The sequence below is a fragment of the Zeus faber genome (genome assembly GCF_960531495.2).
Source record: "Zeus faber genome assembly, chromosome: 22".
Classification (NCBI taxonomy): Eukaryota; Metazoa; Chordata; class Actinopteri; order Zeiformes; family Zeidae; genus Zeus; species Zeus faber.
In genome coordinates, this window is record NC_137209.1 from 1,951,454 (window position 1) to 1,962,500 (window position 11,047).

The window sequence follows — 11,047 nt, forward strand, 5'->3', positions numbered from 1 at the left end:
AGCTTAATAGCCTACTATGTATTCACTAAGATGCTTTGTAAATACATTGTACGCTTATAATTACAGAGTCTGTGTATCTTTAAGTGATTTGATGGTACAGCATCTCATGGACCAGCATAAAATGAGTTATTGTCAATGGTCCAGATGTCACACATGACACTAGTTTTATGAATATCATCTTTTACTGTCAAAAATTCTGTCCTATTATGTTTCATTTTGTATTAAAATGTTAATTTAAATTATGAAAGAAATATGTGCTCTCTGTCACTTGGGTGGGCCTGCTGTACAAGTGGTTGCCTGCTGAAATATTGTATTTTCTGCAATCATGTCTGTTATCCTCGGGCAGTGCCTGACTTTAAAGATAAACAGTAAAAGATAACATTTATAAAGTCACGATCATGTGGGACACCTGGAACAATCCCAACATCCCATTTTGCTGGTTCATACACATCGCTGTATGGAGGTGATTAAGCAGCATGAGAAATGTACCGCTGCATTTTGGAGTCCTAAATACACCTACACACCGATCTCCCACAACATTAGAACCAGTTACAACACTGGCTCTAATGTTGTGGGTGATCGTTGTGTATGTTGTTGTATGATGTTTTTGTGATTTTTTTTTTTTACTATTTAAATAAAAAAATGAAAGTCAAACAAATTTTAAATTTCACTCATCCTTGGACTGCAGTGAAGTACTATGTAAAAAATCGGATCACTACCGTCCAATGCGAAACTGCGAGAAGAATTTATTAATAGAGTCGTTAAAGCATTTGCTCAAACCTGTTGGTTCACGTTGCTCAAAAATGTTGGTTCATTTGATGCAACTTAATTTGTGGTGATGTTTGTGTTGTTTGTTGGCATCCTGAGTACCCAGGTATACACTGGAGTTCAACTAGTAGTTGATTTAATCATGCGAAAACATCTGCTGATAACATCTGACCCTACGATGGCCAAAAGGAAAATACACTGCAACTAAAGAAAATGCACGTAAATAGACAAAACACAAGCAAATTAAGAAAATGTCATCCTCAATTTGACAACACAGGCAACAACACAATGGAAAAGTTCACGAAGGAACAAACTTAAAATGAAAATCTTTACGCTTACTCAGAGCTATTTCTTTCGATCTTCTCTGGTCGGCACAGTAGCTTTTTCCTTCGATCTTCCCTGATCGGAACAATATCTCAGTGAGTCGTCACCTTAATTTTTCGGGAATCTTGTGTTTTGCCTTTGCTGGACCTGTCCAGACGACTCATCTTGGATATCTTACGGCCGGTCTCTGACTGCCGTTGTGCACACAACCTGGACATGCAGAGGTCCAGCAGAGTCAAGCAGAGAGTCTCATCACCGTAGCCAGATTGTTGGATAAATTATCCTAGGTGGTCGGTGAGGTTAATCTGTCCGCTACAGGAAAACAAAACTGAGAGTATAAAAGATATTTATTCTGCAGAATAAAGAGAAAGATACAGTCATGCTTCAAAGCAGTGTTCTGATCAGTCTACCCCTATTACTGACGAAGAGGGCTTTATACCAAAGAGAGGTTGTGTGCCATTGGTCAGGTGTCATTTACAACACTGTGACCCTCAGTCATCTCCCTGGGTGTTACCCCCAAACAGTGATTTAACAGTCAAACTCTGGTCCCAGACACAATCCTACTGAACCATAAAACAAACACACAACGCTCTTTTAAGTCCTTATCCTTATCTCCACACAAGGTTAAGTGAGGATGGAATGTGGTCTAGTTTTTCCAATACTACAACTTTTTATGACATTTTTTAGATGGGACAGTCTCTTTATATTAACTCTGAGCGACTCATTAAAACCCATAGACAATGAGTTTTATAACTACGTAACATACAAAAGGCTATTGCGCTTTATAAAACATGTAAAACATCATTCAAATAGTTCATCATGTCCATTTTTCTTCCCACAATGCACAGCCTCCTTAAGTGTAACAGCAGCTCTTGGGCGGGCCACTGCGATTGCACCCGCTGGACTTGATTGACCTTCTGGCCAATTTAAAGGACTTATTGGCCCGACTTAATGGACTTGTTGGCCGACTTGAAGGACCTGCTGGATGAGTGGCCAAACCCACTTTGCGCAGTCAAAGTTGTACTGCCACTGCGGTCCAGGCCTTTTGCCCGTTCCTCCAAGCCTGGTTGTCTGTTTGGGCCCACGAGTTCCGTGGAGCCTCGGGGTTCCGAGGGGTCTGAGCGTTCCGTGTGCCCTGGGTGTTCTGACATCATTGCTCTCAGCTATGCCTTGAGATGAGGCCATTCTTTTTGCTCTTAAGCCCTCACGACTGGTAGCTGTACTTGGCTATACAGCAAGTTAAACACTCTTCCAATAAGTACCCAGACACAGGAGCTCACTTCTGGTATCTTTAATGAAAGCGGTGTAAAACTGAGGAACAATACAGAAATATGCAGATAATCGATCAATCTCTATGCAGATGTAGATAACCTACAATTAGTTAATACATTGTCATAGCCCCCACATTGTATACATACAACAATAACATCATAATACATAAAACATAATCTCACAGATTGTGCTTTCTCAAGGGCAGTGAAGAGGCTGATGAAAGAGATGTTAATCCAGGTCTTGGACATGATAAGATTGGCTGAGTGTGCCTCGATCTGTCTATGCCTGTTCTGATATTATAATATCATCCAAATGCTATGATGTTGCAATACTGACTGGGCGGGGGGCGCACCGGGAGGCAGAACAACCGTGTTTGGGTTGCATCTGAATTGTTTATTATGGCTTTTAAGTTGGTTTTAAACTGTATTTCTGTGTTTGTATTGAATCAGATTTTTTAAATCTGGCTTTTAAGTCGGTTTTGAAACTGTATTTCTGTATCAGGATTGCGTCTGAATTTTTGGGATACATCATCAGTAGTGGATCCCAGGATCATGGGGTGTTTTGACCATTATCACTAGACACCCTCACCTGAGGAAGGCCCTCCCGTGGTTGATCAAGCCTCTTAATGCCCCAAAAGTAACGTAAACTGTTTTTTTGAACATGAAATTCAACGCGTTGCCACGCCCACATCGTGACAAAAAAAAAAGTTTAAATAACTTTTAATCCCCAATGAGTCTAGATCCAAAAAATCCCCGAGGTGAAGTTCACGAAAGTACAAAATATAAAAATTATTTCATTCCTGCCATTAGTGATGATGGGAATGTGAGGACGATCACAGGGTGTGACAGGACTGTTCAAGCATGAAGTGCTGACCGGGAGACCAAGGCGGTTACGTCTGTCTTCTGTCGACAAAAGCCATATATATATTACATATATATATTAAAGCCATATATATATTACATCACGTAAACCAGTAGTGATCAGATTGTCCAGTTTGGTATTTAGCACTTTTCGATTTGACTTTATTAATGGATTGTGTAGATGGGATTATGTTCAGGCAACTTTCGAGAAATGCATTCTCTGAAAATTAAAAACCTTGCATGATTTACACACTGTTGGTTATTTTGTAGCCTAATCGATATTCTATGAACATTATCTCCTACATATTAGACATTGTGATAATATTATTCTGTTGTTACACGAGTGTGCATACATGAATTTTTTGTACTGAGCCTGTAGTCAGCTATTCAACATAACTGTTTGGGAAATCACAGAATTATTCCACATACCCCATTTAACAATCTTGGATCTATACCAAACAATGTTGTCAAAATGTGTGTCTGGTGGCACGGTGGCGCAGTGCATTGCACTGCTGCCTCACAGCAAGAAGGTCCTGGGTTCGATTCCCGCCTGGGGCGCTGTTGGCACCGTGCTCCGGCGGGTTATCTTCCAAAAAACAGGAGCCTTTCTGTGTGGAGTTTGCATGTTCTCCAACGTGCTCACATGGGGGTTTCCTCCACCTCACGTCAGTAAGGACCCCCACCAAAAACATGCACCCATCATCGTCTGACCAGCGATGGACACTTATCACCTGGTCCCCGGGCGCGTCCACGTACGCTGCCCACTGCTCCTGGCTGTGCCCCCAGAGGAAGGACAAGCCAGGATGGGTCAAAAGCAGAGGAGCCATTTCACCGGCCACCATCAAGCATGTGCGTGTGTGTGTGTGCAAGCATGTGTTGTGGAGTGTCGTGTGATGATTAAAGACTGTTTCTTCTTCTTCTTCTTCTTCTCTCACCCAAGCGTTTAAGTCTATGTGCCCAGGTCAAAGCAGCCCTACAGGTCCCACTTGAAAGACCTGTACACGGCCTCTGACCATGTGAATGGCTGGTGATTTGGGACTAACAGAGGAAATGCTGGAACTCTGCCTGGGATTCCTGGGACATCTGCAGAAGGGTAAGGTAGCATTTAAAGTGGCAGAACGACCAATATGGGTACACGCATCTCATCGCAAGAAAGTTCCTACTCCCCTCTAGGTACTCGTTGAGTACCCCGAACGCTGCTCACCCTGCAACTGGGATGGAACCACTTCAACCACACCTAAATAGGCTACTTGGGTTACTGCCATTCCCCTTACCGCAGCCAAAGAAATGTGTGTTTCTTATCGAGCAGTTATTGAAATGGCTTTCAACAACATTGGCGCCCTACAGTGTGCTCCACCGCTGGACTTCTGCTCCACATTTGATTACACCTGGCCACTCCTCACCTTGTAATATGGTCATCATTTTCCTTCGCCCCGCCATCAAAAGGACTACGATAAAACAATATCTCTGTAATATAATTGTATTGTACTCAATTTATACGTAATTTTCTGATCCCTTTGCCTCAATTATATGATATTTAAGCATTATTGCATTTTCCTTTTGTATTGTTCCACTGGGAACAACAGGAGGGAGTGTGAGAGAAAAATGATGATCAATGTTAATGAATGATATAATTCTACCACCAAGTGATGTCTAAATGCTGAGGCATATGTTTGTTTGGTGACGCCCGACTCTTTCACAGGAGATCTTACATTCCTGTATACCACTGTCAAATGTTTTAGTCGTTATCTCAGTTATTCTAGATCGTAAAATGACCATTTGTGTAAACACTCAACGTATGCTTTCCCGGCACCGAAAGTGTTCTACGTTTTTCTTTGTTAAACCATGTTCTCAGCTGTTACTGAAGACAACAGCGAATCACATGGCAAGTCTCAGAATGGGACACAACCTCTCATGACTATAAAAGCCTCGTCAAGTAAAGTAGAGGTAGACTGATCAGAACACTGCTTTGAAGCATGACTGAATCTTTCTCTTTATTCTGCAGAATAAATATATTTAATACTCTCAGTTTTGTTTTCTTTTAGCTTGCATATTAACCTCACCAACCACACAGGAGAATTTCTCCAATAAACCCTCATAAACAGAGCAATAACAATAGGATCATCATCCTACGTTCTGTAGATGAGGACCCTAAATATACAACAACACTTCCGCCACATACAGCTGGCATTCTAGCAGCATTACGCGAATGAGAGTCAACCACTGCATACCGTCCATAATGACAAATGATTGCACATGTATTACTATTTAACGTCAGCAAACATGTAGCATATTTTGCCAACATATTTTCCAATCCGTGTTGTAAAGTGATGTACCTGAAATCCTTGAAAGAGTCTCCATCAACCACAATGACATCACCATTTCTATAGTTATCACCATACTCAACCTCAAAGTCCTCTCCATAAAATGTGTGTTGTTTAGGTAATTTAGGTACACACAACAAAACTTGCCCCCTTCTGATCTTGCCAGTTCCATACCCATGTTCCACTTTGTCGAGTTTGCAACTGTGGTAGGCCAGGATCACGCGCTCACCGTGTCGAGGCTGCCAGGGCACAGCGTTGACAATTCTGTGCTTTTCAGTAACGTCCAAATGGAACGAGGAAGAGTAGTCTGGGGCGCATAGGTGTTTGGCCTTCCCCATGAGTTGTTTCAAACTTATGAACACTTGTGGTCCAGTTGAGTGGTGCCTTGAGGTTCCGATGGCCAGCTTCCGCAATGAGTTTGCGTAGGGGAACAGTGTGGTCCACGTAATCAGCTATGTGGTGTCTGCTATAGCCAGTGAGTCCCAGGAATGCTAGCATTTGCTGCACGGTGGTGGGTTTAGGGTACTGGAGCATTGCCTGTTGTCTTTCCGGGTTGATATATCTCTTATCTCCCGCGATCCTTTTTCCTAGGAATACCACTTCTGTGCAGCAGACCTGTGCTTTTTCCTTCTTGATTTTGTAGCCACATTTTGCGATGCGCCGTAACAGGGATTTGGTAAGCATTTTTCCACACGCAACCATGGGAAAAGGAGCGGCTGTAAAACGGTGGATAATTTATTTTTTGAGCGTCACAACCTCCGCCAAATGACTTGTTTCACTATCACAATTTGATCCGAAAACATTTGGAAAGTCTAGAAGAGCCGCACCATTCATTTATTTGATCCCATTCAAGTAAGCAAACGGCTAAACCGCAAGTTACCCGGCTCGGCCAGTGGAAATCTCTGGTGCGCATGCTCAATGCGCTCAAAGCCGGTGGGGGATTCCCCAAGCTCTGGGTGACTGACTCCGTTACTCAAGTGACTCGAAAAACCGACTCTCTTTCGTGAGTGACTCATACAAACTCGACTCAGTAAAAACAGTTGAACCCCCCATCCAGCCTATGCTCCTCCATCTCAGGGAGGTGCCCTAGCTGTAAAGGAGTACACCCACTGTCACATCAGATTCACAAAGCGAAGGCACATATGCACTACTCTTTACCGCAAATGTTCAGATGGTATCACCTATATAAAACTTTCAGGTTTAATTTCGATAAGTTATTTTAGTGTTATTATTTATGTGTGGAAAAATACTGTTTTACACCTGTTCTGCAGAAAAATAACTCACAGTAGTACTTTTATCTATTCTTCATCTTTTATTGTAAAACTTTTAAAAATATTATCTAAATAAATACATACATATCAACGAAATTGAAATTAAAAACATGCTTAAGTAGATCATCATATTCTCCCGTTTTCACGCAGATTTCCAACATACACACAAAAAACAACGAATAGCCTTTCTTTTGAACAGCTTTCGGAAACGAATAGAAACATACGATCCGGTTCTCTTCATCGAGCCGAAATTCCCACCACTAAATAAAGCATTTTATTTTACATTCTGTTTTCAATATATACGCAAAATACATATCCCGACAACCATTGCGAGTGTCTTTTTGACAACTAGCCAGTACGCGCCGCGAGAGTCCACCACGTGACATGTGGCGTCAGCGCTCGGCACTTCCTCGGGGCAAGGGGAAACGCACAGAAACGTTCAACCTCAGGATAACCACAGTTCTTCGGTAAGTAAAGTAATTCTTTACGAAAACGGCTAAATAGAATGCGTTGCCCGTTGTCGGTTCGAGGGCGTTTGCGTAGATTTTGTTCGTTGCGACAAAGCATATCCCATTCATGAGCGCTAAAAGCTGTTTATTCACCTAGGCCTTTGCTATTTCCTTGTCCAGCTTTATTACATGTTCCCCTCGACGACCGTGCGTTGTATCGCACCTTAACTGGAATGGAGCTATGTTGGACGAAGTTGAGTTCGGGGTTATTCAGAAAGTCTTCTAAGGATCTCAACAACTGTTTTTACACCGTTTGTTTAATGTTTTAACTTCGCTGTAGTCGATGGGTCTCAATACGCTGAGTCTAAATAATTGGTTCGTGTTCAGTGCCCAGCCTAAATGCGGAGGTTACTGCATTTATAGTTGGATTTCGGTTTGGGGATCGAAGCCCTATGAAAAGTTAACAATAGGAAAAAAAACATTTTTTTGTTCCGCGTTTTGTTACATTATTAACAGCTGAACTAAAAACTCGGCACGCTTGTAGTCAGTAGCAAATACGATACGTTGTTAGTGCAGTAAACAATCGACTGTATTGACATTTCCTTGCGAATTTATGTCGTTTCAGTTAAGCAATGTGATCGCTGACGTATGATAGACATTTCTGAAGGGACTGTATGGATAATCAGGTTCGAATTCTGATTGGCAATCATATATATATATATATGTGTGTGTGTGTGTGTGTATAAAAACACACACGCTGTATATGAAGAATCTTTATTTGTCGCACGACACTACAACACATGCATAAACAGACGCTTTGGATGGTGGCTGGTTAAATGGGTCCTCTGCATTTAACTGGGGCTGGCATTCGGGGGAGCCAGCCAGAAGCAGTGGGCAGCATTCGACGACGTGCCGGGGACCTGGTTCCATATGTCCATCGGTGGTCAGACGATGATGTGTGCACACATGTTTTTGGTGGGGGTCTTTACTGTTGTTAGATGGAGGAAACCCCATGTGAGCACGGGGAGAACATGCAAACTCCACACAGAAAGGCCCCTAATTGGGGGAGAGCCCAGACGGGAATCGAACCCAGGGCCTTCTTGCTGCGAGGTGTGTGTGTGTGTGTGTGTGTGTGTGTGTGTGTGTGTGTGTGTGTGTGTGTGTGTGTGTGTGTGTGTGTGTGTGTGTGTGTGTGTGTGTGTGTGTGTGTATATGCACACACTACTCACACACACTACTCACAAAAAGTTAGGGATATTCGGCTTTTGGGTGAAATTTCAGGATGAACCTAAAATGCACTATAACCTTTACAGGTGAACTTAATTTGACCTTCTCTAAACTTTTGAATGGACATGTCCAACTGTTCAATGTTTCAGTACTTTTTGCACAACTTGCTGTTCTCTAACAAGGAGCTGAATGGAAAAATTCACAACAGGTGTTTGATCCATGAATCGACCAATAAATGTCCTGGTTTAATTAGAATTGGTATTTAAACAGTCCTCTTCATCATGCTGTTCACATTTTGACATCATGAGACCAAGACGACACCTAACATTGATCAACAGGACCTCGCTATTGCGAGGCTTCAGACAGGATGTTCTCAGAGGGAAGTGGCCACTGAGCTTAGAGTGTCACAGAGTGTCCTCAGCAGGTTGCTACAGAGATACAGAGAGACTGGAAGAGTCACAGAAAGGCATAGAAGTAGACATCCTTTGGCCACATCCCACACTAATGACCGCTTCATTGTGAACAGTGCCCTGCGGAACTGGATGATAAATGCCACTCAACTCCAGGCACATTTAAGGGAGATGAGAGGCACCCAAGTGTCACGTCAGACCATTTGAAACCGTTTACATCAGCGTGGTCTGCGTGCTAGACCACCTGCAAGGGTACCCGACCACACCACCAGGCACAGGCATCATCGTCTTGCATGGGCCAAGGAGCATTTAGGCCGGACGAGGGACCGGTGGTGTTCAGTGCTGTTCTCTGATGAAACTCGATTCACGTTGAGCAGTAATGATGGCCGTCAAGGAGAGTGCTATGCATCAGCCACTGTTGTTACCAGACGAGCCTATGGTGGTGGTGGTGTTACAGTGTGGGCAGGTGTGTCTAGTCAATACAGAACTGCCCTACACTTTGTGACTGGTACAGTGACAAGCCCATACTACCTGAATAACATCATTGATCCAGTCATTGTGCCCCTGCATGAACAACACAGGCCTAATTTCATCTTCATGGACGACAATGCTCCAGCTCATCGAGGTTGCATCATTAGGGAATGGCTGCTGGACACTGGGGCACCTCAAATTGAGTGGCCTGCACTTTCTCCAGACCTGAATCCCATAGAAAACCTATGGGATCAGCTGAGTCGCCGTGTAGAGGCTTGTAACTCTGTACCCCAGATCCTCAAAGACCTGAGAGCCGCCCTTCAAGAAGAGTGGGGTGCTATGCCTCAGCAGACAATAAGTTGACTTGTGAACAGCATGAGACGTTGTTGTCAAGCAGTAATTAATGCTCAAGGGCACATGACAAGTTATTGAGACATTGACATTTTTTGTTGTGGTGTACCCACCAATGTTGTTGGCTTTTGTTTCAATAAATTGTTTGAGATGAGGAAATCACCATTGCATGCCTCTACTTAAATGCCCTACTTTCATGATTTAATATCACTGTAGCGTGAACTTTTTACATTTTCCATAAATGTCACCCGAAAGCTGTGTGTGTGTGTGTGTGTGTGTGTGTGTGTGTGTGTGTGTGTGTGTGTGTGTGTGTGTGTGTGTGTGTGTGTGTGTGTGTGTGTGTGTGTGTGTGTGTGTGTGTATGTGTATGTGTGTGTGTGTGTGTGTGTACACACACATACATACACTACTCACAAAAAGTTAGGGATATTTGGCTTTCCGGTCCAGCCCACCGGTCCCGCCAGTCCCTCGTCCAGCTTAAATGCTCCGTGTCCCATGCAAGATGATGATGCCTGTGCCAGGTGGTGTGGTCAGGTACCCTTGCAGGTTGTCTAGCACGCAGACCACGCTGATGTAAACGGTTTTGAAAGGTCTGACGTGACACTTGGGTGCCTCTCACCTCCCTTAAATGTGCCTGGAGTTCAGTGGCATTTGTCATCGGGTTCCGCAGGGCACTGTTCACCATGAAGCAGTCATCACATCAGTGTGGGATGTGGCCAAAGGATGTCCACTTTTATGCCTTTCTGTGACTCTTCCAGTCTCGTTAGTTAGTTAGTTTAGAGAAGGTCAAATTAAGTTCACCTGTAAAGGTTATAGTGCATTTTTGGTTCATCCTGAAATTTCACCCGAAAGCTGAATATCCCTAACTTTTTATGAGTAGTATATGTATGTGTGTGCATATGTATGTATGTATATGTATGTTGTTTGGTGGTATTTCAAGGTAAATGAAGATTGGATAAATATTTTATCGCCTGATTATATTCAAAATTGTGCAGACTGCGTTTCTATCTCTGCGGTGGAGTGTCTGCTCTGGTTGCTCATAGTGCATGAGCTACGCTTGTGTTGAGAAGTTCAACGCTTATTTTGAGACTCGGTTCTTGATGAGTCACTCAGTACAACAAGTCATTCGATTTGACTCATTTGGTTAAATGCATGGTGAGTTCCAGTTAACGAGAGTGAGAAGAGTCGGTCATTTATTATTATTACTTTTTTTTGCAATGATTGCAATTTATTTTGAAATGGCAAGTACCATATACAGTATATAAAATACAGTTTTCCCACTAAGCCGCTAAAAATTGGTGAATGACTTTCCTTTCCCAA

General features: G+C 42.9%; 1 protein-coding gene across 4 annotated transcripts in view; it reads left to right on the top strand.

Annotated features, from left to right (window-relative positions):
• Positions 1–7,229: 7,229 nt before the first annotated feature.
• The window catches only part of mtm1 (myotubularin 1), a 65,094-nt gene continuing 61,276 nt past the window's right edge, over positions 7,230–11,047 (top strand). For all 4 annotated transcript variants that reach the window (XM_080023093.1, XM_080023094.1, XM_080023095.1 and 1 more), the window contains exon 1: positions 7,230–7,286. The gene's annotated coding sequence lies outside the window, so the exon portion shown is untranslated. The remainder of the gene's footprint in view (positions 7,287–11,047) is intronic.